Below are 27991 nucleotides of genomic sequence, written 5' to 3'. Positions count from 1 at the left end.
TCCAAAAGAGTTGAGATTTATTATATCGATCTGTAATACTAAAACAAGCAATATTCTTACAGAGTTGACTTGATTATATCAACCTGTAATACTAAAACAAGCAGTCTTTCTACAGAGTTGACTTGATTATATCAACCTGTAATACTAAAACAAGCAATATTCTTACAGAGTTGACTTGATTATATCAATCTGTAACACAAACCAAGCAGTCTTTCTACAGAGTTGACTTGATTATATCAACCTGTAATACTAAAACAAGCAATATTCTTACAGAGTTGACTTGATTATATCAATCTGTAACACAAACCAAGCAGTCTTTCTACAGAGTTGACTTGATTATATCAATCTGTAACACAAACCAAGCAGTCTTTCTACAGAGTTGACTTGATTATATCAACCTGTAATACTAAAACAAGCAATATTCTTACAGAGGTGACTTGATTATATCAATCTGTAATACTAAAACAAGCAGTCTTTCTAAAGAGTTGACTAGATTATATCAACCTGTAATACTAAAACAAGCAGTCTTTCAACAGAGTTGACTTGATTATATCAACTTGTAATACTAAAACAAGCAGTCTTTCTACAGAGTTGACTTGATTATATCAACCTGCAATACTAAAACAAGCAGTCTTTCTACAGAGTTGATTTGATTATATCAACCTGTAATACTAAAACAAGCAGTTTTCCTACAGAGTTGACTTGATTATATCAACCTGTAATACTAAAACAAGCAGTCTTTCTACAGAGTTGACTTGATTATATCAACCTGTAATACTAAAACAAGCAGTCTTGACATTGATGATATCAGTCTGTAATACAAAACAAGCAGAAATAGACCAATCAGTTCTAGACAATTTCATGTTTGGTTTCATGTTTTGTAGAGTTATACGTCACGGACATGGAAGAAAGTGTTGTAGGTATTTTCCACAATAAAATCTGTTTTATGTTCGTGTGTTGGGACCACGTTACACTTGTAGATAAATACCCTTGATATTTATACTTCATCTACTCACCTGAGGTGCATCATTTTGTCAACTAAGTAATTACTTTAAAACTACAATTCTAATAAAAATTAATGTCTGTACTAGAAGTTAAGATTTTGTTTTGGGCCCCCGCTAGTACAGCGGTATGTCTCCGGATTTATAACGCTAAAATGAGGGGTTCGATTCCCCTCGGTGGGCTCAGCAGATAGCCCGATGTGGCTTTGCTATAAGAAAAACAAACACACACAGATTTTGTTTTCAACTTTGTTATTACTTGAAAAAATGTTCACCGTTTTCATGGATTTTATTGTGTGTTTTTTCAAATAGTTGAATTGGCAAAATTTGTATATTTATAGAGATGCCAACCATTACGATTTTGGTGTATACAATACGACTATACGCTCATACAGACAAATATTACGACTTGGTGCAACTCCCAAATTATTATATATTATATAGGCCTATACAATAAAGTGATAAATTGTTCCCTCAGGTCTTGAAAGGGGTAAAAAGAAAATTTCTAGTGATATACAAATAAATTTTAATAATAAATGAAAGACAGCCCAAATGACTACTTGTGATAATCATGTTTGTGCTTGAAATAATAAAAAATATTTGTATCTCCGACGTCTACCAATAGTTTGAGTGCGGTGCTTCTCCATACAGGTACGTGGGGGAACCCATAGTTACGTCATCAGTGCTTGTCAGCCAATCAGCGCTCGCGTAGATGGGTATTTCTCGTTTTTAAGCGGCATAGGAACACCAATGCGATCGTTCACAAGATGGAAAAAAAAGAGGCCTCGTTCACCAGATTGTCTTGTTTCTGGCAAATCTAAAAGGACTAAAACTGTGAATCAAAAATTTAGGAAAGAGTATAGTGCAAATTATCTGGTCATTGCATCAAAAGTCAGTGACAGTCATGTGTTTTGTACAGTTTGTCACATCGATTTTTCTGTGGCGCATGGCGGGATAAACGATTATTCCAGACATACAAAATCGGCATCTCACCAACAAAAGGCTGAGGCGAAGACAAAAACGATGCAGGTAACGACATTTATGAGTAAAAATTCAGAACATGAAACCATAAATGCAGAAGTGATGTTCACGCAATTCGTCATTGCTCATAATTTACCCCCAGCTATAGCCGATCATGCAGGTCATTTTTTCAGAAAAATGTTCCCAGACTCTGATATAGCGAAAACATATGGCTGTGCTAGAACCAAAACTACAGCCATTGTACAAGTGTTGGGTTGGGAAGATGACAAAATGATTTCAAGCATATTTACTAACAGTGTTTACAGTTTAGCCACAGATGGATCCACAGACATGAATGACTCAAAACTGTATTTAGTGGTTGTACGATATCTTGACTCTTTGCTTGAAAAAATTGTTTGTTCTCTTTTGACAATGGTGGAATGGAAAGAAGCTTTAACGAGAGAGAATATTTTCAAGCTTTTGGACCACGAACTGACAAAAAGGAAAATTCCATGGGAAAACTATCTAAGTTTTTCTTCAGACAATGCCTCAGTTATGTCTGGTATAGGTAAAGACGTGATTAGACACATCTCAAGACGACAGCCTAGCATTTACTTTATGGGCTGTGCCTGTCACCTCATGAATATTGCTGCCCAGAAAGCTTCCAGAGAACTGCCCTGCTCAGTTTCTGATATATTGATAGATATCTACTACATTCTAGACAAAAGTGCTAGCAGAAAACAACGTTTCAAAGAGTTTCAAGGATTGTATGACAAAGAAACAAGAAAAATTCTACAACTTGTTAACACAAGATGACTATCACTTGGGGTGTGCCTTAGCAGAATATTGCACATGTGGAAGCCATTGAAGAAGTATTTTTACTGTGAAAAGGAAAAACTAGATTCAGAAGGATCTAAACGTGCAGCTCAGTCAGGCATCAAGACTTTAACAGTCAGGATATCTCTCAGCCATACAGGGACACAGTCAAGACACCCTCCCAACCACAAAGGGACACAGTCAAGACATCCTCTCAGCCACACAGGGACACAAGACAACAGTCTCGAAAAGCAGACAAAGAAACATTTGATATAACTCAATATATGTTTAGGCAGTCTGACCTTGAACTAAAGAAGAGACAATCAATGAAAAATGATGAATAAAACGAAAGCTAGCAAGGAAGTAACCAAGAAAAGTTATGCGCAGAGCAAGTTAGATAAGTTAACAGTTTTCTTGGACAACAAAATGAACTTGTTATTTTGTCTTTTTCTTCAGTCTACAATTCCTCTATTTGAGCAAGCCAATTTGATATTGCAAAGAGAAGAACCTTGCATACACATTATGCATAGAACTCTGATTACACAAGTTAAAAATATACTTGTCAGATACATCAGGCCAGAATATCTTGAAAGCAACATCACTGAAATTGACTACAACAATGAATCCTTACACAAATCTGATGAGGCAGTTTCTATTAGAAATGCTGCCAAGGAATACATTGTTAAATATGAAAAGGACCTGGACCTGATCAGGTTCTATACCAGTGTCAAGAAATACTATATTGAACCTACAAATTACATGATGAAACATTTCCCTCTAAATGATGAACTTCTGATTTACGCAGAGGTTGCTGATCCAAAACTGGAAGTCAGCAAAGATTTCTCTTCTCTACGCTTCTTCACAGACAGGTATCCTGTCCTTGTCAATACACATGAGCACGACACTATTGACAAGTTGGAAGGGCAATATTTGAACTATCAAATTGATACTCTCTCAGAAAGTGTCCTTCAGTTGAATGTTGACAAGTTTTGGGTTCAGCTGTCTACAGTTAAGGATGGAAATAACAACCAGAAGTATGACATTCTGTGTAGGGTTATGCTTGGAATTCTTACAATCTTCCATTTTAATGCTGACAGTGAAAGGATATTTAGTTTAGTGACTAAAAACAAATGCAAGTTCAGACCAAACTTGAGCACCTCAGTTTTGAGCAGTATTATAACACATAAGATGTGTATACAATCAAATGGACAATGTTGTTATAACTCCCAACCATCCAGAGACATTGTCATGAAAGCAAAGGCTGCAACAGCTCCAGAACTATTACAATAAGTGTCATAAACATGATATAAACTAGTCCTTACACAAAGGCTTTTTCTGCTTACTGTTTGTGCATGTGCAATGTTATTTTACAGGTATGTTTGTTACTCTGAACTAAATAAAAGACATAATTTCAAAATAATTTTTTAAATTTATTTATTAAATACACAAAACACAGTCATAAATGAGCAATCTATAGCAGTAATAAATAATAATAGTTATAAAATAATATAATAATAAACAGCTTAGACACATTGGTCAGGCCTAGTAGCCGCAAATGATAAAGGGCTCTGGCTACAATCATTATGCTCAGTCATTTGAAATAGTTGGCATCTCTGTATTTAGGAACTTAAAATAAGTCGACTTATCGGCTGGATGCAGTAAAGAAAAACTCTATATATAAAATATTACTTCATTATTTCCCCGAAGTTGGCCGAATGCCGCCTGGTAAGGTTACCTGTCTTAAACATTTACACCACTGTACAGCGGTGTGTTGTCTGTCAGTCAATCATAAACACTAATATGATGCCACTTAATGTTGGAATGTGTCTTGTCGTGACGTCAGTCAAATTTGCGTATGTCATGAATCACGAGAAGAATTATGTACTCTTTAGGCTACAGCACAGCATGACAAGAACTTCAAAAGAAATAAATAAAAGTATTTGTTACTCTTAATTTTAGTTTTATTTACTTCTGAAACAGAACACTTTCAGGAAACCTGCGGGCGGGCATACATCTAATATATATATATGTATGTGTAGGTTCAACAGCATTGTTGTTAGATTAAAAAATGTTTTTTGTGTTCTTCATTTGTAACTTGTTTATTTAAGTAATTTCGCGCAAAGCTACACAAAGGACTATCTGCCTTCCCTAATTTTGAACTGACAGACTAGACCGATGGAAAGCAGCTATTCAACAGCACTTACCACCAACATTTGAGCTATTGAATAAGTTTAGTGAAAAGATACACAAAGGGCCACCTGCGCTCTCTCGATCATACGGAATCAAACTCTAGATGTTAGCATTTTAAAACCGTAGTCTTACCGTTTACCCATCGGGGACAATAAGTATGATCTGACCACCATTTGTATAGCGCAAACACACACACGATCACAGAGTGTATATCACGCTTTTGCAGATGTCTTCCGCGAATCCAGAATTCATGTAATCATACTCTAAACAGCTGAACATTAGTCACACCCGGTAATTTACCCTTTGGTGTACGTGGTAGTTGAATTCAGCTTTGTATCTAAAATTGCATATGCGTTCTCAACTGTGTTTATCTGAAACCATTTAATTTTAAGTTTTAAAAGAAATGCCAAAATGAAGTATGTTGAAGTTATTTTAATTTCTGGCGTAATCTGAAAGCAAACATCATTACACAAAGAAGAAAAAAGAGAGAACAAATTACATCCAGTCAAATATTGAGGATATTGTAGATCCATGATATATGAATATTAACAGACAGGCTTAGACTAAATACGTATTGACTGAAATTTGGGTCTTTAAAATTATAAATTGTATTTTTATTCCTAGCTGAAGAAATTTTAAACTTTATATATTTCTTTGATAACTACCAATAGAGTTTAACTTGTGTAGCATTCGACAGATGTCAGCACTTACAGTTTAGTTCTTCCTTCTAGAAAATTTAAAACTTAGAAACATTTAGTGAACAATATTTACAAAAAAACGGAGATTTTACGTATTTTGGATATTTTAAAATTAAAGAATTTTTCTAAGAATTTTGCCAATACAACGATATTCAAATTCGCTAGATTTTACACGGTTCAAAAACTGTTTTGACAGGTTAAGCAGTCAAATAGTTCACCAGTTGTGATTCGGTAAATCCCACGTGTTTTTTTTTTTTTATCATGTTTCATTTCAGCACATTTATTAAGAAGACCATAGTGTTTTGGTGTAACTAATTTTTTGTCAATAATAAGACAGAAACTGTTGTTCATAAATTTTGTTTTGAAACTAAGTCAGTGAATAAAATTGTGTTTTTTCTGTTGGGAAAGTTCGGTGTAGAATAATGTAATTAATCTACAGCTGTATGATATCATGTGTACAATCCTTGTGCTGTTGTTTCTTCTTAACTAAACATCCTTCTGTTGAATACGAAATGTAAACCTTCATTTTTCGGATTCAGTATAAAGCATTATTTCAGTAGAAGACATTTTACTTTCTTTGTTTTTGAATTCCGCACAAAGCTACTCGAGGGCTATCTGTGCTAGCCGTCCCTAATTTAGCAGTGTAAGACTAGAGGGAATGTAGCTAGTCATCACCACCCACCGCCAACTCTTGGGCTACTCTTTTACCAACGAATAGTGGGATTGACCGTCACATTATAACGCCCCACTGCTGTGAGGGCGAGCATGTTTGGCGCGACTCGGGCGCGAACCCGTGACCCTCGGACGATGAAGTACACGCCTTAACGCGCTTGGCCATGCTGGGCTACTTTTTTTACCTGATATTAAACAAGTTATAAATTAAAAACATGTTTAAATACGAAATAATTTTAAAAGATGCAAGACAAAGGTCCCAGTGGCACATCGGTATGTCTACATCATTACAACGCAAGAAACCGGTTTTTTTTATACCCCTGGTAAGCAGAGCAGAGATAGCCCAATGTGTAGCTTTATGTTAGCTGCCCTTAATTGAGTAATATAAGACAAGCGATAGTCATCGCCACCCACTACCAACTATTCGGTTACTTTTTTTAACAACGAATAGTGGGATTGATCGTCACATTAGAACATCCCCACGGCTGAAAGGGCGAGCATATTTGGCTTGACGGTGAGTCGAACCCGTGATCTTCAGATTATGAGTCGAGCGCCCTAACCACCTGATCATGCGGAACAGTAGCCACGACCTTAACTACAAACAAAGAAAAGCAAGGCAAAGAAAATATGGGAACTACCGTGTTTCTCCGAAAATAAGACAGGGCTTATATTAATTTTCACCCAAAATATGACACTAGGGCTTATTTTCGGGGGATGTCTTATTTTGATATATTATAAAAATGAAGTTACAAAGTAAAACTATTAAACTAACCATTTAAAATAAACTATTATTAAACTATTAAACTAACTGATTAATACTTAAATAAACTAATTAACTAACTATTAAACTAATTAATAAATTAATTTTTTTTATTTCTTTCCTCTTCCTGCCACTCTTAACTAGGGCTTATTTTAAGGGTAGGGCTTATATTAAAACTATCCCCAAAAATCACACTAGGTCTTATTATCGGAGAAACACGGTATTTCGGCCAAACGATTTCTGAAGCTGGACGCATTTTCAGGTTTATTTAAACTCTGTTTTCTATGATTATCAAGAAAATCATTAACAAGTAAAATAAATAAATGTATTAGGTAGAACATTGATCTCCCTATAATCAAGATAAGTTAGAACGGTTTTCATCCTAGTAATCTGAACAGTTTTGTTGTTAACAATAGGCTATCTGTGTTGTGCTCATCATGGGTATAGAATAAATTTTGAAAGGATTAGGCTTAATGTGTGTGTGTGTTTGTCGTATGGCAAAGCCACAAAGGGCTATCTGCTCAGCCCACCGAGGGGCATCGAACCCCTGATTTTAGCATTGTAAATCCGGAGACATACCGCTGTACTAGCGGGGAGCTAGGCTTAATGAATATACGTTATTCACAATCTTAATTCTCGGGTTTGCGTCTATAATTAGATTTAAATACAAAGTTTCATATTTCTTCTCCAAAGCTATGGGTTATTTAATAATACAGACCAAATAAAGCCGGGCCTTTTCACAAATAACCTCGCAGAAAACTTTTCCGTAATACGGAAATTTATGTTTTGTTAATTTAATATTTATCACTTCAACTTCCTCTTCCCATACATAGGTGGCTCTGCTGTATGAGGGATACATGAATTAATGACAAAAAATAAACGAATACATCGTAAAAACAAACAAATATGGTAATATTTTAAAATTGTTTTCATGGCTTTAAAATTTAAAACCTACATTAATGTTCGAACCTTCCCGGTTTTATTGATTTCCACAATACCAGATAACTTTCCAGGACAGTTTCACTGTCTTATCATTCGTCAACAACTGTCATTGGATTCCTGATTGATAATCCCTTCAATTGTTTATAAACGTTGCAAACAGATAGTCTTTGCCCTCACCATTGTGTTGGTATGAAACTAATTTATAGCCTCTTGTTTACTTTACAGTGACTTAGCACGATGCAGAACCATACCAGTTCTGTATATTCCGGTCCCCCCGGTAGAATAGCGTAGAGCTGTGTATTCTCTTAGTGTGTTCGATCACCTAGAACTGACATTTGGTGTCTTCTCTAGTGCATTTTGTATTTTTATTTTAAAAGAGGTTAGTAAATTTTTGGTTTTACGGACGGGCTAAATTTGCTTGTACCTTTATTACTATTAGTATTGGTTTTGTTTTCAACGTAAAGCAATGCGAGATTTGTATAAAAGAAAAAGGTTTAACTGCCTCTTGACTTTTACCCCAACATACTTATCTCGGCCGCAGAGTTTCTGTAATTTCCTACAGATTCAACAGATATCTCTGAATGAGCCCCACGCAAACAGACCGAGGTCATTACCCCGTACACGTGTGTACGCGAGCTATTGGGTGTATTTTTAATAACGTTACGACAATAGAATTGGTGCAAAACATTACGTAATATTTATTATTGTGTGTGAAGGTAAAACATAAATAATTCTAAATCATTTAAAATATCATTCAATGAATGGTATTTGGTTGATTACTTTTTATGAAATATATTGCTTCAATAGTGTTTTTATATAGCTGATATCAATAAAACATGGTCTGAGTTATCGGAGCTGTCACATCTCGCAAGTTCGTGACTGATTTTTTTGACTATTTTTTATAAGTTGAGATTTACTTCACGTTACAACAACAAGAAATACCCTTTGCTAAAATAGTACATAGAGTGATCGAATTCATCTGATTACGTTAGCAATTCTGGTTATAACGGAATGTCATAAGGTCCACGTGGGCTCTTTCCGTGAGTCCACCCCCCCCCCTCGATCTGTCCGCAGTCTGTCAAGTATAAACTATGACAAAGTATCATTGTATGGGGGTCCAGATGGATTCTATTGTGTCAAACGAATTATGACGATATACTATTATATAGGCTTACCATAATTTCCAAGCCTCAAACCGGGGCAGTTTTCAATTTTTATTGTAGGTACTGGCACTGGTATAATAAAGAAGTGCTTTCATAATCTAACTCCTCTTAAGCTTTAATGCTGCCACACAAAAAAAAAAGAATACTGGTAGTTTGTATACCTAACATTTATTTAAATTCAGCAAGGTAAGGAACATCAAAATTTCATTAATTTTTCATTGAACACTTTTTTTGTGACTATTCATATTTTTCACTTGAATGAACTTTTTTCAAAAAATCTTTTAGTTTTTATTTTTTCAAAGAACTCACTGCAGCTCAAGTCAATATTGAGTTTACAGTGCAACAATTTTTTTTTTTTTACTGTTGATTCATTCATTAGACCTCTTTCTTGGGACCAAATGCTATTCATCACTGAAAATACTCTTTCAAAAGAGGCAGAAGTGCCTGGTAGACAAAAAATGTACTCCATAACTTGCCTGAGATTAGGTACAGAAATAAAGCGGTTGAAAAGTTCTACCCATTTTTCTTCACAACCTATTTCTTTTGCTTTCAGCTCATGACATTTTGATGATCAGAAGGGATAACCAAGAACAACTTCATCAAACAGATCATTATCATTGATTGCAGCATTTCCAAGCATTTCATTAATTTTTTCAGCAACTGCTTCTATGTCAGGCTACACGAAAACACTGTTTTTTATACAAACAAAGTATCCCCACCACCAAAACTGTTTTCCCACAGCTCAATATAAGACAGGCAGCAACCATAAAAACTGGTAAATTTCTTCCTAACCAAGTCTACCTGGTATCCTCTCTCTTCCTCTAGCACAGTGAGTATCTTTTGTACCAAGGGGAATAAAGTTATTATCTTGTCTTTCTTTCAGGTTGGTTTTCAACTTAAGTTCTGCAACAGTATCACTTGCAGATGTTTTTGTTTTATCTGTAGCTAAAATCACTTTATTGAACAAGCCTAGTTGTCCATGAACAAACCATAGATACATTTCTCTACATTTACTCTCAAAAAATTATTTTTATGAACAGTGGGCACTGTTCTTATGAACAAAAATATGACTTCAGTCATTCATAAATCTGGAGAATTCTCTCAACAGCTGGTAACAAAGACAGAAATACATATTTCCATGTTGAAGTACCTTGTTATACTCAATTTCTTCAAACTCACAGAATTATTTTAGGTGTGTAACACACACAGTATAAATATAGAAATATTTGTAAATTTTGACCACCAAGCTATCCACTTTAATAGGAAGGACATCAACTGCTATGACAGTTATGTACAATATGAGCACCACAACCAACACCCACAATATTTCTGCCAAGTTCCTCCTTTAATCGACTATATACATTGTTTTTCCCCATTCTCTTTACATCTCCAAAATTTATATTGCAGTTGTCACCACAATAAGCAACAAGTTTTTTGATAATCAGTGATGTCGAGAAAACCCACTTGTAGAGAAATATATATGTAAAAACGGCTCGATAGAGGAGCGAACAACGTTTCGACTTTCTTGGGTCATCGTCAGGTTCACTGAAGAAGGTCGAAACGTTGTTCGCTCCTCTATCAGTGCTTTCTCTACTCATACTAGCCGTTTTTAAATATATAGCATTTAAAATAATGGCTTCATTCTGGCAGAACTGAACTTTGGTTCAAATAACTTTGCTATCAGTTTGGAAGAGCAATCAGTTGTTTTAAAGCTTATGTTATGGACAGCACTGTGATAACAAAAGTCGCTTCTTTGGCAGCTATTATCAAGTCACTCTCTACAGGCACAGTTTATTTGAATAACACATCAACCCTTGAACTTTGAGAGGCTACTGAAAGACTAGCTACTTATTTAACACTTTTTAAATAATCTTTTATGTTTGAGTGGCCACCATGTGAAACAGAGAACTCAGATGAACACTGCTAACATTTCACTCTGCCCATCTTGCCACAAGTTTTTTTCAAGAATGGATATTCTTTATGCAATTCACTGTTGAATGTGCACTTTCTTTTACCAGCTTTGAACATTATGACTAGGATTAATTTCTAAAATAAAAGAACGAAAATAATTCAGCATGTGCCATATGACTGATATAATTAATAAAACAATCACAAACACTTCCTCAAAGAAAACTTTGCATACTCGCCGCTTATGCAGCTGCCGTTACACGCGTACCCCCAATAGCAGCCCAGTGATGAATCATTATACTTGTACAGGTACCGTATCAGCTGTCTGTAAATTTCGTCTGATGCAATACCTTTGAAAACTTGCATGCTACAATAATCAGTGATGACGAGAAACCCACTTGTTGAGAAATTTATATGCAAAAACGGCTCGTTTGGGCTGAGAAAACACTTTACATAGAAGAGCGAACAACGTTTCGACCTTCTTCGGTCATCGTCAGGTTCACAAAGAAAGAGGTAACTGACCGGAAGCTGACCACATGTTTGAAAGGGGTTGTGTAACTGTGTGTCGAAATGTAGAGGGCGGTATTAGATGTTTGAATATATAATTTTATTTATTATATTAATATAGGTATAAAGGCGTTCCTTTATATTGGTTTATTTTGGGTTTAAGTTGTTGTATAAGTAAGGCTTCTTTAATTTTACGTTTGTTTATGTTTGTTTCTTTATTTAGTATTTGAGTGTTTTCTATGGTTATGTTGTGTTTATTTGACTTGCAGTGTTCGAAAACGTGTGAAGGTGACTTTTATGTTCTTTGAATCTGGTTTCCATTTTTCTACTTGTTTCTCCAATATAGAAGTCGTGGCAGTTATCACATTGTATTTTATAAATAATGTTGGTGTGGTGTTTGTCAGTGTAGTTTTACATAGTATAGACCTCAGTTTTGTGCCGGGTTTTGAATAAATTTGGTATTAATTGGAATGTCATATTTTGTTACTAATTTTGCCAAATGTTGGTTATTTGTTTGCTGATGTCGGGAATATATGGTATACAGCAGTATATGGTTTCGTGGTTTTTTTGATTCGTGAGCTGTATTTACTTTAGTTGGTTGATTTTGCTTTCTGTCTAGGTGTGTGCGTATAATGTTTTCTACGGTTTGTGGAGGAAACTTATTGATGTTGGTGAAGTATTGTTTTATTTTGTCTAATTCATCGTTAATTTTATCTGGTGTGCATAGTTTTATGGCTGTGTTTATTTGGTTTCTTAGTATGTTGAGTTTTGTTTTGTTTCATGTGCTGAGTCCCAAGGAATGTATAGTCCAGTATGGGTGATTTTTCGGTGGATTTCTGTTTGAAATTGTGTGTCAGTTCTTGTAATTTTGAGGTTAAGAAATGATATTTGATTGTTTTCTTCCTGTTCACATGTGAAGTTGATGTTGGGATGTATAGAGTTAATGTGATTGAAAAAATTAAGTATGTGTTCTGTAGATTTGAATCCCGCAACCGTGTCATCTACATATCTATACCAGTATAGTGGTGGATGTAATGCTGTGTTAATTGCTTGTGTTTCAACTTGTGTCATAAAAATATTGGCTAGAACTGGTGATACTGGGTTGCCCATGCTTAGGCCGTTTGTTTGTATATAGTTTTGGTTGTTGAACATGAAGTTTGTCTTTATCGTGGTGAATTCTATGAGGGTTGCTAACTGGTTACTGGGAATTTCTATAGTTGGGTTAGGGTCTCGGATATAGAGTTCTAAGGCTATCTTGCAGGCTTCAGTGGTTGGAACTTCTGTAAAGAGGGATATAACATCGAAACTGGCCATTAAGGCTTTATGATTAAGTTGATTTAGATTAGACTTGAAATTAAAAGAGTCTTTGATAAATGAGCTGGCTGATGTTACATATTTGGAGAATGCCCATGCTATGTATTTACCAAGGTTGTAATTAAACGATTCATATGTGGACATTATTGGTCGTAATGGACAATCTGGTTTATGAGGTTTGGGGATGCCGTATATTTGTGGTGTGCGTGAGTCGGTTTTACGTAGGTAGGAATAAAGTGTTTGTGAAATTGTGTTGGCTTTTTTCATTTGTAGTAGTAACTTGTTCAGTTGCGTCTCGTGTGTCTTTGTTGGATTTGTGTGTATAGGTTTAAATTTGTTCGTGTCTGATAGGATGTTATTCATTTTTGGATGTATTCATTCGTGTTCATTATGACTATTGCGTTACCTTTATCTGCTTTTAGAATTTTATGTTTTTGTCTTGTTTTAGGTTTTTATGCAATTAATGTCTATTTTTGTAAGGTTGTTTTTCAGTTTTCTGTTTTGTGAAATTATGTTGATGGTTTTGTGAGAAAATTCTTTGAAAAATCGTTTAAGATGTTGTTTTAGGTGTTTCTGGAAAATATAAATTTGTAATTTTACCTGGGAAGGTTGGCTGTTGGATGTCAATAAAATTATCTAAGTTGTCTTCTTTCTGTTGGTTGTTTTGGTTGTTTCCTTGTTTTGTTCTCTGTAGAAAGTATCACAAGTCTCCTGGCTAGGTCTTCTAAACATGTTTTGATTTCTATGGTTGGAATGTGCCTAGGTGCTATAGCGAAGTTGAGTCCTTTGTTAAGTAGATGTATCTCGTCTGTGTTTAATTGACGGTCGGATCTGTTAATTATGAGGTTAGTCAACGGTTTGTCGTTTTGGTGTCTTTTCTGTTGTTTGCATCTTAGTTTTTCTAGTTTTTTGTTGTGGCAGATCTTTTTGTCTCTGTCGTTTTAGTATTGATTTGGTTTATGTTTCGTTGTATAAGTCCGTAAATCTCTGGTTTAATGCAGCATGCCAGTTGATGGTCTAGATTCATTTTTTGTTTTTGTAAGTCATGTAGTTCTTTATATTTTGTGTTCAACATGGCTTTCAGTAGTTTTTTCTGTAAATTTTGAATAATGTTTGTGTATGTATTAAAATTTTTTGAAAGTTTTACCTTTACAAAATTAGGGTTAGTTGTTCTTTTCTACATTGTTGAATAAAATAAATGTCATTTCTTCTATTAATAATTCGTTGGTTTAAATTCCTTAGTTTCTTAACGATCGTGTGAGCGTGTACTGTTAATAGTGGTGTACGGTATGCTAGTTCAGACATAATGGTAACAGGTAAGTACAAATACACTGAGAAAAACACAAAAACTTACACTTCTCGTACAGTCGCCGCGATGAAACAATAATCAGTGATGACGAGAAACCCACTTGTTGAGAAATTTATATGCAAAAACGGCTCGTTTGGGCTGAGAAAACACTTTACATAGAAGAGCGAACAACGTTTCGACCTTCTTCGGTCATCGTCAGGTTCACAAAGAAAGAGGTAACTGACCGGAAGCTGACCACATGTTTGAAAGGGGTTGTGTAACTGTGTGTCGAAATGTAGAGGGCGGTATTAGATGTTTGAATATATAATTTTATTTATTATATTAATATAGGTATAAAGGCGTTCCTTTATATTGGTTTATTTTGGGTTTAAGTTGTTGTATAAGTAAGGCTTCTTTAATTTTACGTTTGTTTATGTTTGTTTCTTTATTTAGTATTTGAGTGTTTTCTATGGTTATGTTGTGTTTATTTGACTTGCAGTGTTCGAAAACGTGTGAAGGTGACTTTTATGTTCTTTGAATCTGGTTTCCATTTTCTACTTGTTTCTCCAATATAGAAGTCGTGGCAGTTATCACATTGTATTTTATAAATAATGTTGGTGTGGTGTTTGTCAGTGTAGTTTTTACATAGTATAGACCTCAGTTTTGTGCCGGGTTTTTGAATAAATTTGGTATTAATTGGAATGTCATATTTTGTTACTAATTTTTGCCAAATGTTGGTTATTTGTTTGCTGATGTCGGGAATATATGGTATACAGCAGTATATGGTTTCGTGGTTTTTTGATTCGTGAGCTGTATTTACTTTAGTTGGTTGATTTTGCTTTCTGTCTAGGTGTGTGCGTATAATGTTTTCTACGGTTTGTGGAGGAAACTTATTGATGTTGGTGAAGTATTGTTTTATTTTGTCTAATTCATCGTTAATTTTATCTGGTGTGCATAGTTTTATGGCTGTGTTTATTTGGTTTCTTAGTATGTTGAGTTTTTGTTTTGTTTCATGTGCTGAGTCCCAAGGAATGTATAGTCCAGTATGGGTGATTTTTCGGTGGATTTCTGTTTGAAATTGTGTGTCAGTTCTTGTAATTTTGAGGTTAAGAAATGATATTTGATTGTTTTCTTCCTGTTCACATGTGAAGTTGATGTTGGGATGTATAGAGTTAATGTGATTGAAAAAATTAAGTATGTGTTCTGTAGATTTGAATCCCGCAACCGTGTCATCTACATATCTATACCAGTATAGTGGTGGATGTAATGCTGTGTTAATTGCTTGTGTTTCAACTTGTGTCATAAAAATATTGGCTAGAACTGGTGATACTGGGTTGCCCATGCTTAGGCCGTTTGTTTGTATATAGTTTTGGTTGTTGAACATGAAGTTTGTCTTTATCGTGGTGAATTCTATGAGGGTTGCTAACTGGTTACTGGGAATTTCTATAGTTGGGTTAGGGTCTCGGATATAGAGTTCTAAGGCTATCTTGCAGGCTTCAGTGGTTGGAACTTCTGTAAAGAGGGATATAACATCGAAACTGGCCATTAAGGCTTTATGATTAAGTTGATTTAGATTAGACTTGAAATTAAAAGAGTCTTTGATAAATGAGCTGGCTGATGTTACATATTTGGAGAATGCCCATGCTATGTATTTACCAAGGTTGTAATTAAACGATTCATATGTGGACATTATTGGTCGTAATGGACAATCTGGTTTATGAGGTTTGGGGATGCCGTATATTTGTGGTGTGCGTGAGTCGGTTTTACGTAGGTAGGAATAAAGTGTTTGTGAAATTGTGTTGGCTTTTTTCATTTGTAGTAGTAACTTGTTCAGTTGCGTCTCGTGTGTCTTTGTTGGATTTGTGTGTATAGGTTTAAATTTGTTCGTGTCTGATAGGATGTTATTCATTTTTTGGATGTATTCATTCGTGTTCATTATGACTATTGCGTTACCTTTATCTGCTTTTAGAATTTTTATGTTTTTGTCTTGTTTTAGGTTTTTTATGCAATTAATGTCTATTTTTGTAAGGTTGTTTTTCAGTTTTCTGTTTTGTGAAATTATGTTGATGGTTTTGTGAGAAAATTCTTTGAAAAAATCGTTTAAGATGTTGTTTTAGGTGTTTCTGGAAAATATAAATTTGTAATTTTACCTGGGAAGGTTGGCTGTTGGATGTCAATAAAATTATCTAAGTTGTCTTCTTTCTGTTGGTTGTTTTGGTTGTTTCCTTGTTTTGTTCCTCTGTAGAAAGTATCACAAGTCTCCTGGCTAGGTCTTCTAAACATGTTTTGATTTCTATGGTTGGAATGTGCCTAGGTGCTATAGCGAAGTTGAGTCCTTTGTTAAGTAGATGTATCTCGTCTGTGTTTAATTGACGGTCGGATCTGTTAATTATGAGGTTAGTCAACGGTTTGTCGTTTTGGTGTCTTTTCTGTTGTTTGCATCTTAGTTTTTCTAGTTTTTGTTGTGGCAGATCTTTTTTGTCTCTGTCGTTTTAGTATTGATTTGGTTTATGTTTCGTTGTATAAGTCCGTAAATCTCTGGTTTAATGCAGCATGCCAGTTGATGGTCTAGATTCATTTTTTGTTTTTTGTAAGTCATGTAGTTCTTTATATTTTGTGTTCAACATGGCTTTCAGTAGTTTTTCTGTAAATTTTGAATAATGTTTGTGTATGTATTAAACTTTTTGAAAGTTTTACCTTTACAAAATTAGGGGTTAGTTGTTCTTTTCTACATTGTTGAATAAAATAAATGTCATTTCTTCTATTAATAATTCGTTGGTTTAAATTCCTTAGTTTCTTAACGATCGTGTGAGCGTGTACTGTTAATAGTGGTGTACGGTATGCTAGTTCAGACATAATGGTAACAGGTAAGTACAAATACACTGAGAAAACACAAAAACTTACACTTCTCGTACAGTCGCCGCGATGAAACAATAATCAGTGATGACGAGAAACCCACTTGTTGAGAAATTTATATGCAAAAACGGCTCGTTTGGGCTGAGAAAACACTTTACATAGAAGAGCGAACAACGTTTCGACCTTCTTCGGTCATCGTCAGGTTCACAAAGAAAGAGGTAACTGACCGGAAGCTGACCACATGTTTGAAAGGGGTTGTGTAACTGTGTGTCGAAATGTAGAGGGCGGTATTAGATGTTTGAATATATAATTTTATTTATTATATTAATATAGGTATAAAGGCGTTCCTTTATATTGGTTTATTTTGGGTTTAAGTTGTTGTATAAGTAAGGCTTCTTTAATTTTACGTTTGTTTATGTTTGTTTCTTTATTTAGTATTTGAGTGTTTTCTATGGTTATGTTGTGTTTATTTGACTTGCAGTGTTCGAATAAACCAATATAAAGGAACGCCTTTATACCTATATTAATATAATAAATAAAATTATATATTCAAACATCTAATACCGCCCTCTACATTTCGACACACAGTTACACAACCCCTTTCAAACATGTGGTCAGCTTCCGGTCAGTTACCTCTTTCTTTGTGAACCTGACGATGACCGAAGAAGGTCGAAACGTTGTTCGCTCTTCTATGTAAAGTGTTTTCTCAGCCCAAACGAGCCGTTTTTGCATATAAATTGCATGCTACAGCACTATGGCTCCCCCTAACCATCAACTAATTAATAAAATGAAAAGATATATATTTTTGTCAACACAAAGTTAGGACTCTATGCAGATTTTAATATTTTCCGTGTATCCTTTTCAGGGTTTGTGATTTTTCATCAAAAACCGGGACATTCTGAGGTAATTCAGTGTCAACCAGGACAAATTAGTAAACCAGACGGGACACCAGACCCATCAAACTGGGATGTATGGTAAACCTACTATTATATGAAGTTCATATGGATTCTGTTGTGTCAAATTTAGACTGTTTTTTATATGGTTATTTTGTTTTTACAGAGATTAACTGTTTTATAAACATGTCTAAGTATTTCATACTTTATCATTTATGTAATGACATGACAATTTGTTTATTTGACGTGAAGGTTGAGTTCGCGCTTTTGAGTTCTATTCCCATGGTTGGCGAGTTTGAGGCTGACTCACGACGTGCTATTGTTACCCTTATCCGAATAGTTTCAGTCTACCCAGCTGTTACGTGAAGGTTATACTTACCATCCCTTCCCAGAAGAATGCATCATCATTTTCATTTGTTTGTGTCAGTTAAGTGAGCTATATTCACCACTGGATCGTATGTGCTATTTTGGTAAGGGAAGGATTTAACCTTGACGTTTGGTACGGTCAAACAGTGGTGAAAGGATGTGCTTAATCATGCAAGCCAAATGATTATAGGTGAATCAACCAGCGTGATAGTGAAGGAAATAAGCTTGTAGCAAGATTGTAGGTGAATCAACCAGCGCGATAGTGAAGGAAATAAGCTTGTAGCAAGATTGTAGGTGAATCAACCAGCGCGATAGTGAAAGAAATAAACTTGTAGCAAGATTATAGGTGAATCAACCAGGGTGATAGAGTAAGAAATAAACTTGTAATAAGATTGTAGGTGAATCAACCAGCGTGACAATGAAGGAAATAAACTTCTAGTAAGATTGTAGGTGAATCAAACAGCGTGAGAGTGAAAGAAATAAACTTGTAGTAAGAGTGTAGGTGAATTAAACAGCGTGTGAGTGAAAGAAATAAGCTGACCCGGCATGGCCAAGCGTGTTAAGGCGTGCGACTCGTAATCTGAGAGTCTCGGGTTCGCATCCCCGTCGCACCAAACATGCTCGCCATTTCAGCCGTGGGGGCGTTATAATGTGACGGTCAATCCCACTATTTGTTGATAAAAAAGTAGCCCAAGAGTTGGCGGTGGGTAGTAATGACTAGTTGCCTTCCCTCTAGTCTTACACTGCTAAATTAGGGACGGCTAGCACAGATAGCCCTCGAGTAGCTTTGTGCGAAATTCAAAAAAACAAACAAGAAATAAGCTTGTAGTAAGATTGTAGGTGAATCAACCAGTGCGATACTGAAAGAAATAAACTTGTAGCAAGATTGTAGGTGAATCAACCATCGTGATAGTGAAGAAAATAAACTTGTAGTAAGATTTTAGGTGAATCAACCAGCGTGATAGTGAAGGAAATAAACTTGTAGTAAGATTTTAGATGATTGTACACCAATACGATTATAAGAGTAATAATATAATGTAATAGAAGGTACAAATCATGAATATTGTTGGATGAAAACGGTTACTAGGAAAAGTTCAAATTCGGCAAGAATTTCTATCGAATCGTTGAACTTAAACACAGGAATCGTTACAGTCGCGTTTCTGTTGCTGTTGTTGTGTTTACATGACGTTTCGAATAAATTATCAAGTTTTCATTCTCTATGTTTAGTCAAACGTTTAGAGTCTCTGAAATAACACTCTTGGATGTCTGTCTATTTCACGATAAAATTTAAATTTTTACCTTAATACCTGTTTAATTCATCGGATTGTTCGAGTAATGACGTGTTTCTACACCTGTTTTGACTCATTCCCATGTTTCTAAGTGCGCACAAGCACGTTCGTCACACTTTCTGGAAAATAATTCTTTGAAAACGATTAACCTAGATTTATCCGACTTTTCCTGCACCAATGTAACCCAGATTCGACTACAATGACGTTAAGTAGTTTCACGCTACATTTCCGTGCCATTCAACCATATCGCACGTGTCGTAGAAACTTGTTCATATCGTCAGTGACCAGTCAGGTAAGTTACTGCGAACGTGCATTCCTTAGCGTACATTCTCCGTATAACTGAATATCAGTTGTACAGCTGAAAAAAAACAACAACAAAAAACACGATTCCTATCGTTTCTGACAAATTTTTCTTCCAAGCCGCTCTCTCTATGGATATTTTTCTGCCATATAATACAGATACATAATACCTCTCTCGTATATGATACTGGAGGACTGACTGTACTTACTTATTTAGAAAAAGGAAAAAACTATATGTATATATATATATATATATGCTTTTATTAAATCACCTACACGAATGTTATCACAAATTGTATTAATACTTTCATCGTCACCATGGTGCAACTCATAATATGCATATATACAACTCGCAAGTAAGTTTTAGAATGATACTTCAGTGAGGTGTTTGTGTCTCTTGGAACTACCTCAACTACGGCTTCAATACATTGTGTTACAACAGGAATTCTCTGCTCCAAAATCACCTAAATTTTTAAGTCTCTATTTGTAGAAAATATAAATAAATATTAACTTCTGTGAATATTTTTTAGGTTTAATAAATCTCCACTAAATCTGAAGACGTGAAGGATTATTATGTGTACAGTTATGTTTATGGTTCAAGAAAACAGACTTTTAATTTATAAGAAATACCCCGAATTTTAACGTTATACCAGCTTACCTTCTTCAGAGATGCTACATACACGTTTGATATTGTTACACAAGTTACGTCAAAGGATTTACAGCAATTACGGAAAGAATATGACCTGGATAAAACAAACGACAAATCAATAAATAAGGCAAATCCTTACCGATTCAAATTATCACAATTAAATATTTACTCTGTGACTAACGATTATTCTAGGTGACGCTCTTCTACAGATCGCTTGTTTTTGTTGCCTTGGTTTTCATATTTAACTTATATTAATTTGTTTATTACTGTGTTGTGTTGTTAACTCTTTTTAGTTTCTGTTTGTTATCACGTAATTATTTATCTATATTTGTAGGATCCAGGATAAAGACTCATCCCCGTGATCATTCATTATCCCCGCTTGTACAGCGATAAGTTTAGGGATTTATAACGCTAAAATGAGGCTTTCGATTCCTCTCGTTGGGCTCAGCAGATAGCCCGATGTGGCTTTACAATTAGAAAACACAAACACATTCTCGATTTGGAACAAACAAACTTTCGATGTTGCATTCCTATTCGTAAATACAGTTTTGTTCCAAAAATTTGGCTTTACTTTGATAAACATAAGATGCATACTTTGTGAAACAACTACAAGAACTGAATGTTGTAATCAAATAAAGCAAATCACAAAAATTTCTGTAATTTTTATAAATATTCAAGAAGTTTTTGAACGATGTTTCAATTGTGGGCAAATTTTAATTTCAATTGTTTCAAAAGTTTTTCTTTACATGTCATCTTTTTTTTATTTGTGTTCAGACAACTGTTTTTTTTCGTGTCTTTTGTATTTTTCAGTCATTTTTTGAATATTTTTAGTCTCTTGTATTCGACTAAAAGTGTGTTTAACAATTTTATTTAAATAGAACCATTTCTTTCTAATGAGACAGTAATTTTATGTAGCAAAGTGCGGAATTTTTTTTTACAAGAAAGTGCAGTTTTTCATCTTGAAAAAATACAAGCAATAATTACCAAATTTACCTACATAATTTGATTTTTACTTGGAGACAAACAAACTTCAAAAAAAGGTACTAATAAAAAATAAATAAAAAGGTAGAGCATACAAAAAATATGTAGGTGAGACATTGTCCGTATCCCCTATTTGTACTATCTTGAATAATGGCTAATACATACCCAAATTAATTAGGAAGAACTCTTGAAACAGATTCGACGAAAATATTAGGCAATGGGTTAACCGAAACTCAAGAAATGTACACTGCTTATACTTGTAAAGTGTGAATTGTTTTTATAGCTATATAACAGTGTATCACAAAATTCATGCCCAAGCTTACCTGTTTTTTTAAAATAATCCCTGGTGTATCAACAATTGTAGGGCTAGGTAAACACAAGTATCGTCCATGTGTTTTACAAAGTGCATCCAACTGTTACACAAGCATACAGCCTTTAATTTCGTGTTGTTGTTGTTGTTGGTAATTATAGTGTCTATAATTAACAGAGTTTAATACCAATTCAACTGAATTCGCCCAATAAGCTCAGTGCCATATCTATACGTATAACCATCACTGATTGAAAATGTTTGTTTGTTTGTTTGTTTTGGATTTCGCGCAAAGCTACACGAGGTCTATCTGCGCTAGCCGTCCCCAATTTAGCAGTGTAAGACTAGAGGGAAGCCAGCTAGTCATCATCACCCACTACCAACTCTTGGGCTACTCTTTTACCAACGAATAGTGGGATAACCGTAATATTATAACGCCCCCACGGCTGAAAGGGCGAGCACGTTTGGCGCGATGGGGTTTCGAACCCGCGACACTCATATTACGGATTAAAACTGGCCGAGTTTATTTTAAAAGTTTAATATTTGCTGTTTGCCACCGTCCCTAATATTGAACTGCGCAGACAGCCTAGTTGCTTTGTACCATAAAGCAGCAAACCAATATTGAACTACTGAACAGAGCGCCACCTCACTACCCACAGTGGGGAAATATTCTGTAGTAATGCACGGGTCCAAACCCGGCGATTTACCACCGAAATCCAGAAATTTGCCACGGAGCCAATACGCGTGCGTTCATATTGGCAAGAAAAAACTTTATATGTAATATACCTGCACAATGATACGTAATAAAATTAAATTAACCCTTTTTTTGTAAAAATAGATTTAAGCTTACTGAAGGCACTTCCAGAAGAAATATGTGCATGAATGTAACAGCTTTATGTACTTCTGCAGGGACCCCGAATGTGTTTTGTTTGGAGAGTCAGTAACATCAAAATTAACAGTAATATTTTTATTTCTTGCTGTTGAAGTTCATGCCATACTGCATTGTAGCCTACAGTGTGCATCATTTTCTCGTGATCCATGGGAGGCGCACGTTTTATTGACGTCATAACAGTGCCAATTGCAACGTTAAAGCGTTCCTTATGTGCCGTCATTTTAGTGTTTACTGATTGATTGACAGACAGCACTCTACTGTATAGTTGTGCGAATGGCTAACAAACATGTCCCCTTTCGGGGAAGATACAGTTCTGATGCTGTACCGCTGATTCCAAATATCTTTACTTCAAATACAAGTTAGTTATCTTTGGACTTTGTTTTTATGTATACGAAAACAATAAACACAGCATGCTTTTATTATCATTAAATACAATGGACTACTTCAAATGAACGATTTGTATATACTATTACAGTAGCTTGTCGACAAAACGACATCTGTAGCACCTAGATTACCAGATAATTCAAGAGCATTCGACGATACAGTGCTGTATATTCATACGCGTAATAATTAAATGGCAAAGAGGTTTAAAAAAACTTTCAAAGAGGAGAATCTTTAATATTCACTATAGAAGAGGGAAAACTAACACAGTATAGTTCTTTCAATAGGTGGGCTGAACAGATAGCTCTTTGTGGCTTTGCTAGACGAAAAACACACACACACACACTCTTTCAATAGGCACTAACACCGTAACTAGCTCAATCGGGAACAATTTTTCCATTCGCAAAGTTAAGAACATGGTTATAAAAGAGAACCTTTTGACCCAACAAGTCATTTGCAATAAAGATTAGCATATCTACTGATACCTTCAACAAAATAGTAAACAGGGATTTGAAATTCATGAAGTCTCACGAACTACATTTTCAAAAGCTTCCAGCCATACTTCAAATTATAATTATTTTTATACGAAAGTAGACCTAAAAGCTGAAATCTGCACAACAAAGTTTCTGTGAACATTGTGTCCTTATTTGACATGACCTTAGAAGTCGACGGCCATGTAGGAGGTCTGTGGGTAGTCAAGACCTATGATGTAAGACTGACTTCTCCATCTGTTACAGTTGGAAACTTGAATGCTGTACAACCACATCAAATAATGGAATACGTAGTTCCAAGTGTATCAGGGAACATCGTTCTTTATTCAGTTAACCATTACCAGACCACTAAACCTAAACAGCAGCATACAGAAACAACTTGAAGAATCTCTTCATTAAATAAATAAACCCAACAACTAACGTCATTGCTCAACGAAATTTAACACGTAGTTCAGCCCAATCAGGGGAAATCTTCTATATTTCACGTCACGTCATCATTACAAATAAACCCACTACTATAATATCAGTTTTATCCTAAGTTAGTTAAAAAACTACAATAAAGAAGGTTTAACTTGTTTTGAAACTTTCGTTTTCATCATTCACCCACAGATATCTAACTGTTGACTTCTTCCTTTCATACATGGTTTGTAGCTACATTTTAAAATCGTTGCCAACATGTTAAGAAAGCTAAAGTGGCTGGAAATATACATGTTTAACTTCATTTAATGATTCGCTTGTGGTTCTAAATTTACATCTGAAGTTTTGTTGTTGTTTTTCTTATCTAAAACTGTAACAATATAAAGTCGTTTTTTGAAGTTGATATAATTTGAATGGTATCCAGTTTAACTGCAGTGTCAAATTACTAGTTTTATTAAGTTAATATATTAACCTTGGCTGCATGTGTACACGGTACTAACAGCTGTGTGGAGAACAGATTGTTTCCTATCGCAAGCCACTGCGCAGGCGATGATGTAACCTATCAAACCGGTTCAAGGTCTTTATGTTTTGAATCCTTGGATTGGAAAACAGGGGTCTTCGTTTCAGTACAGATACTTTCAATTCTACGAACTGTTTAGTACCGCAACTATTAAAATGTTAGAAAAGCGTGTAGACATACTGGGAAAACCAAGATAAATAGTAAAAAATCACAAAATGCTTTCATTCACAGACATGACCCTGACCAGGATAATAAGATTAGTATAACTCCTCCACGATCTCATGAACAATAATTTTATAACACTGAAAATTAAATACTAACATCAAGATATAGGGAGAGAGAGAGGGGGTGAAGCGGTCTAGTTGTATCACCTGACTCTCCCAAGACGCGCGCAACACAACGAAACAGATATACAGCAAAATGACTGTTTTTTTCAATTTGTTTCAAGGGAACTGTTTAAGTCGACTAAAAAAATATCGTACGTCATTTCCAGCAAGATTATTAAATACGTCATAAACAAACTTTCGTAACCCAAACAGGTTCATTTCACTTCCCGTGAATAAAATGTAACGCCAAGATGAAAGTGTCGTCTCTTCAAGTTTTCACTGTCAGGAAAAATATGTTATTAATTAATACAAATTAATAACCTAAACAATCTCATTCTAAATACAGATTTTATGCCTTTGTCAGTAGACACGATAACCTAACATATTTCATAATGAAGTTTATGATGGATAGTTCAGCAACTACAATAATACACAGGGTTAAGTGGAAGAAAAACTAGTTAGTTATGTGTGTTTTTCTTATAGCAAAAGCACAACGGGTTATCTGCTAAGTCCACCGAGGGGAATCGAACCCCTGATTTTAGCGTTGTAAATCCGCTGTACTAGCAGAGGGCTCTTTTCGGTTATAACAAAGCTATAAACTGTATCCAAGTCATAATTCAATGTAGCAACTACAACGTGTACAAGGTTAAAACATAACATAATAGTAAGTGTAACAATACACAAGGTTTAAAGTAATTGAATCCGGGAATGAATGTCGTCGGTGTTTGAGTAATAAATAGTGATGTCGAGAAAACCCACTTGTAGAGAAACGTTGTTCGCTCTTCTATGTAAAATATTTTCTCAACCCAAACGAGCCGTTTTTGCATATATATTTGGGTAATAAAAGTTCATACCCTGGAGGGTCAGGTTCTCTGTGACCTCTTTCTCCTCCCCGTACTTATGTTCTTGACGAATTTTATAACTGTGGTACTGAATATTATTTTGGTCCTTTTCAGGGCAATGTCCATGTATTTTGGCTCGTATACTGTGATTTTTTTTATTCTTTCAGCAGAAATATCAAGTTTGTTGGTGGTATTTTTTTTTAATTGTTTAATACATATATATATAGTAGAAAGATATTTTTTATTATTATTAATATTTATTTTTTTATTATTTCAAGTTTATATATATATATATTTTCTTTTTTATTTATTATTATATTTAAAATATAAGTAAACTGGGGAGAGATATTTAGGACTAGCTTCATCATGTATGAGGTACCTGTCTAGTTCGCATAGTAATTCGTTTTTCATCCAATTCTTATTAAAGTACATTATTGTAATATGTAGGAGTCTATCTGGTATGGTTGGTATGTTCGAGTATTTGTGAATGAACTGAGATGATATAGTTCTTGGAACTCTGTATGCAGTTGTGAGGAGTGTGTTTTGGATTGTTTGTAGTTTGGTTTTAATTATTTTATTGCTTACAGTTATCCATGCTGGAGCTGCATAATCTATTACAGGTTTAATATATGTTTTATAGATTTTTAGTATGTTATCTGTAGATGCTCCACTGTTTTTACCAGTTAGACTCCTAGAAAAAAATCACAGGTATATTAAAAAAAGGCGGGTAATTTCGTGAAAATATGATTATACTTAAAATTAATTTATGTTCCTTTAGTGATTTTATTTTTACACACCTAGAATTTATAAATTAGATCTACAATGTTATGGTGATAAAATAACTTCAATATTATTCACAGAAATCATTATTTTTAAAAATACGTTTTGTTTAAATGTTCCATTTTTTTGCACACTAGTGTGCACGTGATGCCATCACACGTAATGTGTAGAAGTCATGTATTATTAGTTAATGACTGATTTGGCAGTTTTATTACTTCATTTATGGTATATAAATATGACTTTTTTTTTCCTAGCCAAAATTGTGACCTTTTCTTTCCTGTGACCATTTCCTTTCACCAAGAAATGAAAGCTACAAATTACTTAAATATTACAACAGCTGCACCAGTACTAGCTTATGACAGGTAGTTATATATATTAACCCTGATAAAGCCACAAGGGCGAAACGTTGGTTTAAATGAAGTATATATATTTTATGTTTATCTGGAGTGTAAAGGTTTGTTTTTTAAATTTTTAACAAAATATTTACATTCCTCCAGTACGAACTACAAAGTGTGAAAGACCACACACATGGAACCAGGCTATTCCAACATGAAAGTATTGTTTGATAGTTGTATGGAATGTGGCTTCCCACTTCAGGGAAAAAAGTACCTGGAAAATTTGGTGTGGAATCATTTTCACTGAAGTTATTTTTCTCTGTTATATAGGATGTTCATATAAAACGATGTACTTTGTTCCTGTCTAGTTGTTATTATACAGTGTTTTCAAGTACACATAAGAATGCACTATTTACAAAAGAATTAGTTTGTTTTTTTTTAGTTTATTTAAGTTTTGTCATCAACCAAAACAAAGAAAAGGCTTTCAGATAAACAAAATATCTATTTACACACACAGTGTTTAAAGACACAATTACAGTTTAAGACTAGTATGAAATTCTTTAATTAATATTTGTTTTCCTAACAAGTAGATCTGTGCAAAAGCAACTGGTAAATAGAACTTAAATTCAGACGTTCATATATATCAGTTCATCCAACAACAAAGTGACTATTTCAATATAAACATATTTTAATGAAAAAACAACAAAAAACAAGAGCATCTCAGAATGTTAAAGTCGAACTGTTTCACAATACCTATTTAATAATCGATTACAGCTAAAAAAAAAGAAGAAAAATGTACTTACATAATATAGCTTAACACGTGTATGTACATAAATTACAAAAGGTATGTGTATTTACATGTTTCCCTCTAAACATTTTTCTACTACATGATAATGAAGTAAACTAAATTTCTGGAAAGGAAAACATTTTTAAAATGTACAAATATATGAAAAAACGTATAATTAAATATGCTTCTAAACATATCTACAAAACCCCAAAACTTATGGTTACAGGAGCCATTAACAGAAAAAACACAACAGATGTGAGAATTAAAACATTCTTATTTAGAAAAGTTCTTTATTCCATCTGGTATTAGATAACTTAGTGGTCTCTATGTATTTATTTTACACAGCACACATTTTTATCA

The 27991-nt window shown here is 34.4% G+C and overlaps 1 long non-coding RNA gene across 1 annotated transcript; it reads left to right on the top strand.

Moving 5' to 3' along the window:
* The first annotated feature begins 8223 nt into the window (after positions 1-8223).
* Positions 8224-27197, top strand: LOC143254553 (uncharacterized). The gene is made up of 3 exons (XR_013030251.1): positions 8224-8418; positions 17941-18049; positions 27007-27197. It is a non-coding gene; the product is annotated as an uncharacterized LOC143254553 (long non-coding RNA).
* The last annotated feature ends 794 nt before the right edge of the window (positions 27198-27991 follow it).

Source organism: Tachypleus tridentatus, chromosome 6 (genome assembly GCF_004210375.1).
Source record: "Tachypleus tridentatus isolate NWPU-2018 chromosome 6, ASM421037v1, whole genome shotgun sequence".
Taxonomy (NCBI): domain Eukaryota; kingdom Metazoa; phylum Arthropoda; class Merostomata; order Xiphosura; family Limulidae; genus Tachypleus; species Tachypleus tridentatus.
This window is presented reverse-complemented; position numbering and strand designations above follow the sequence as displayed.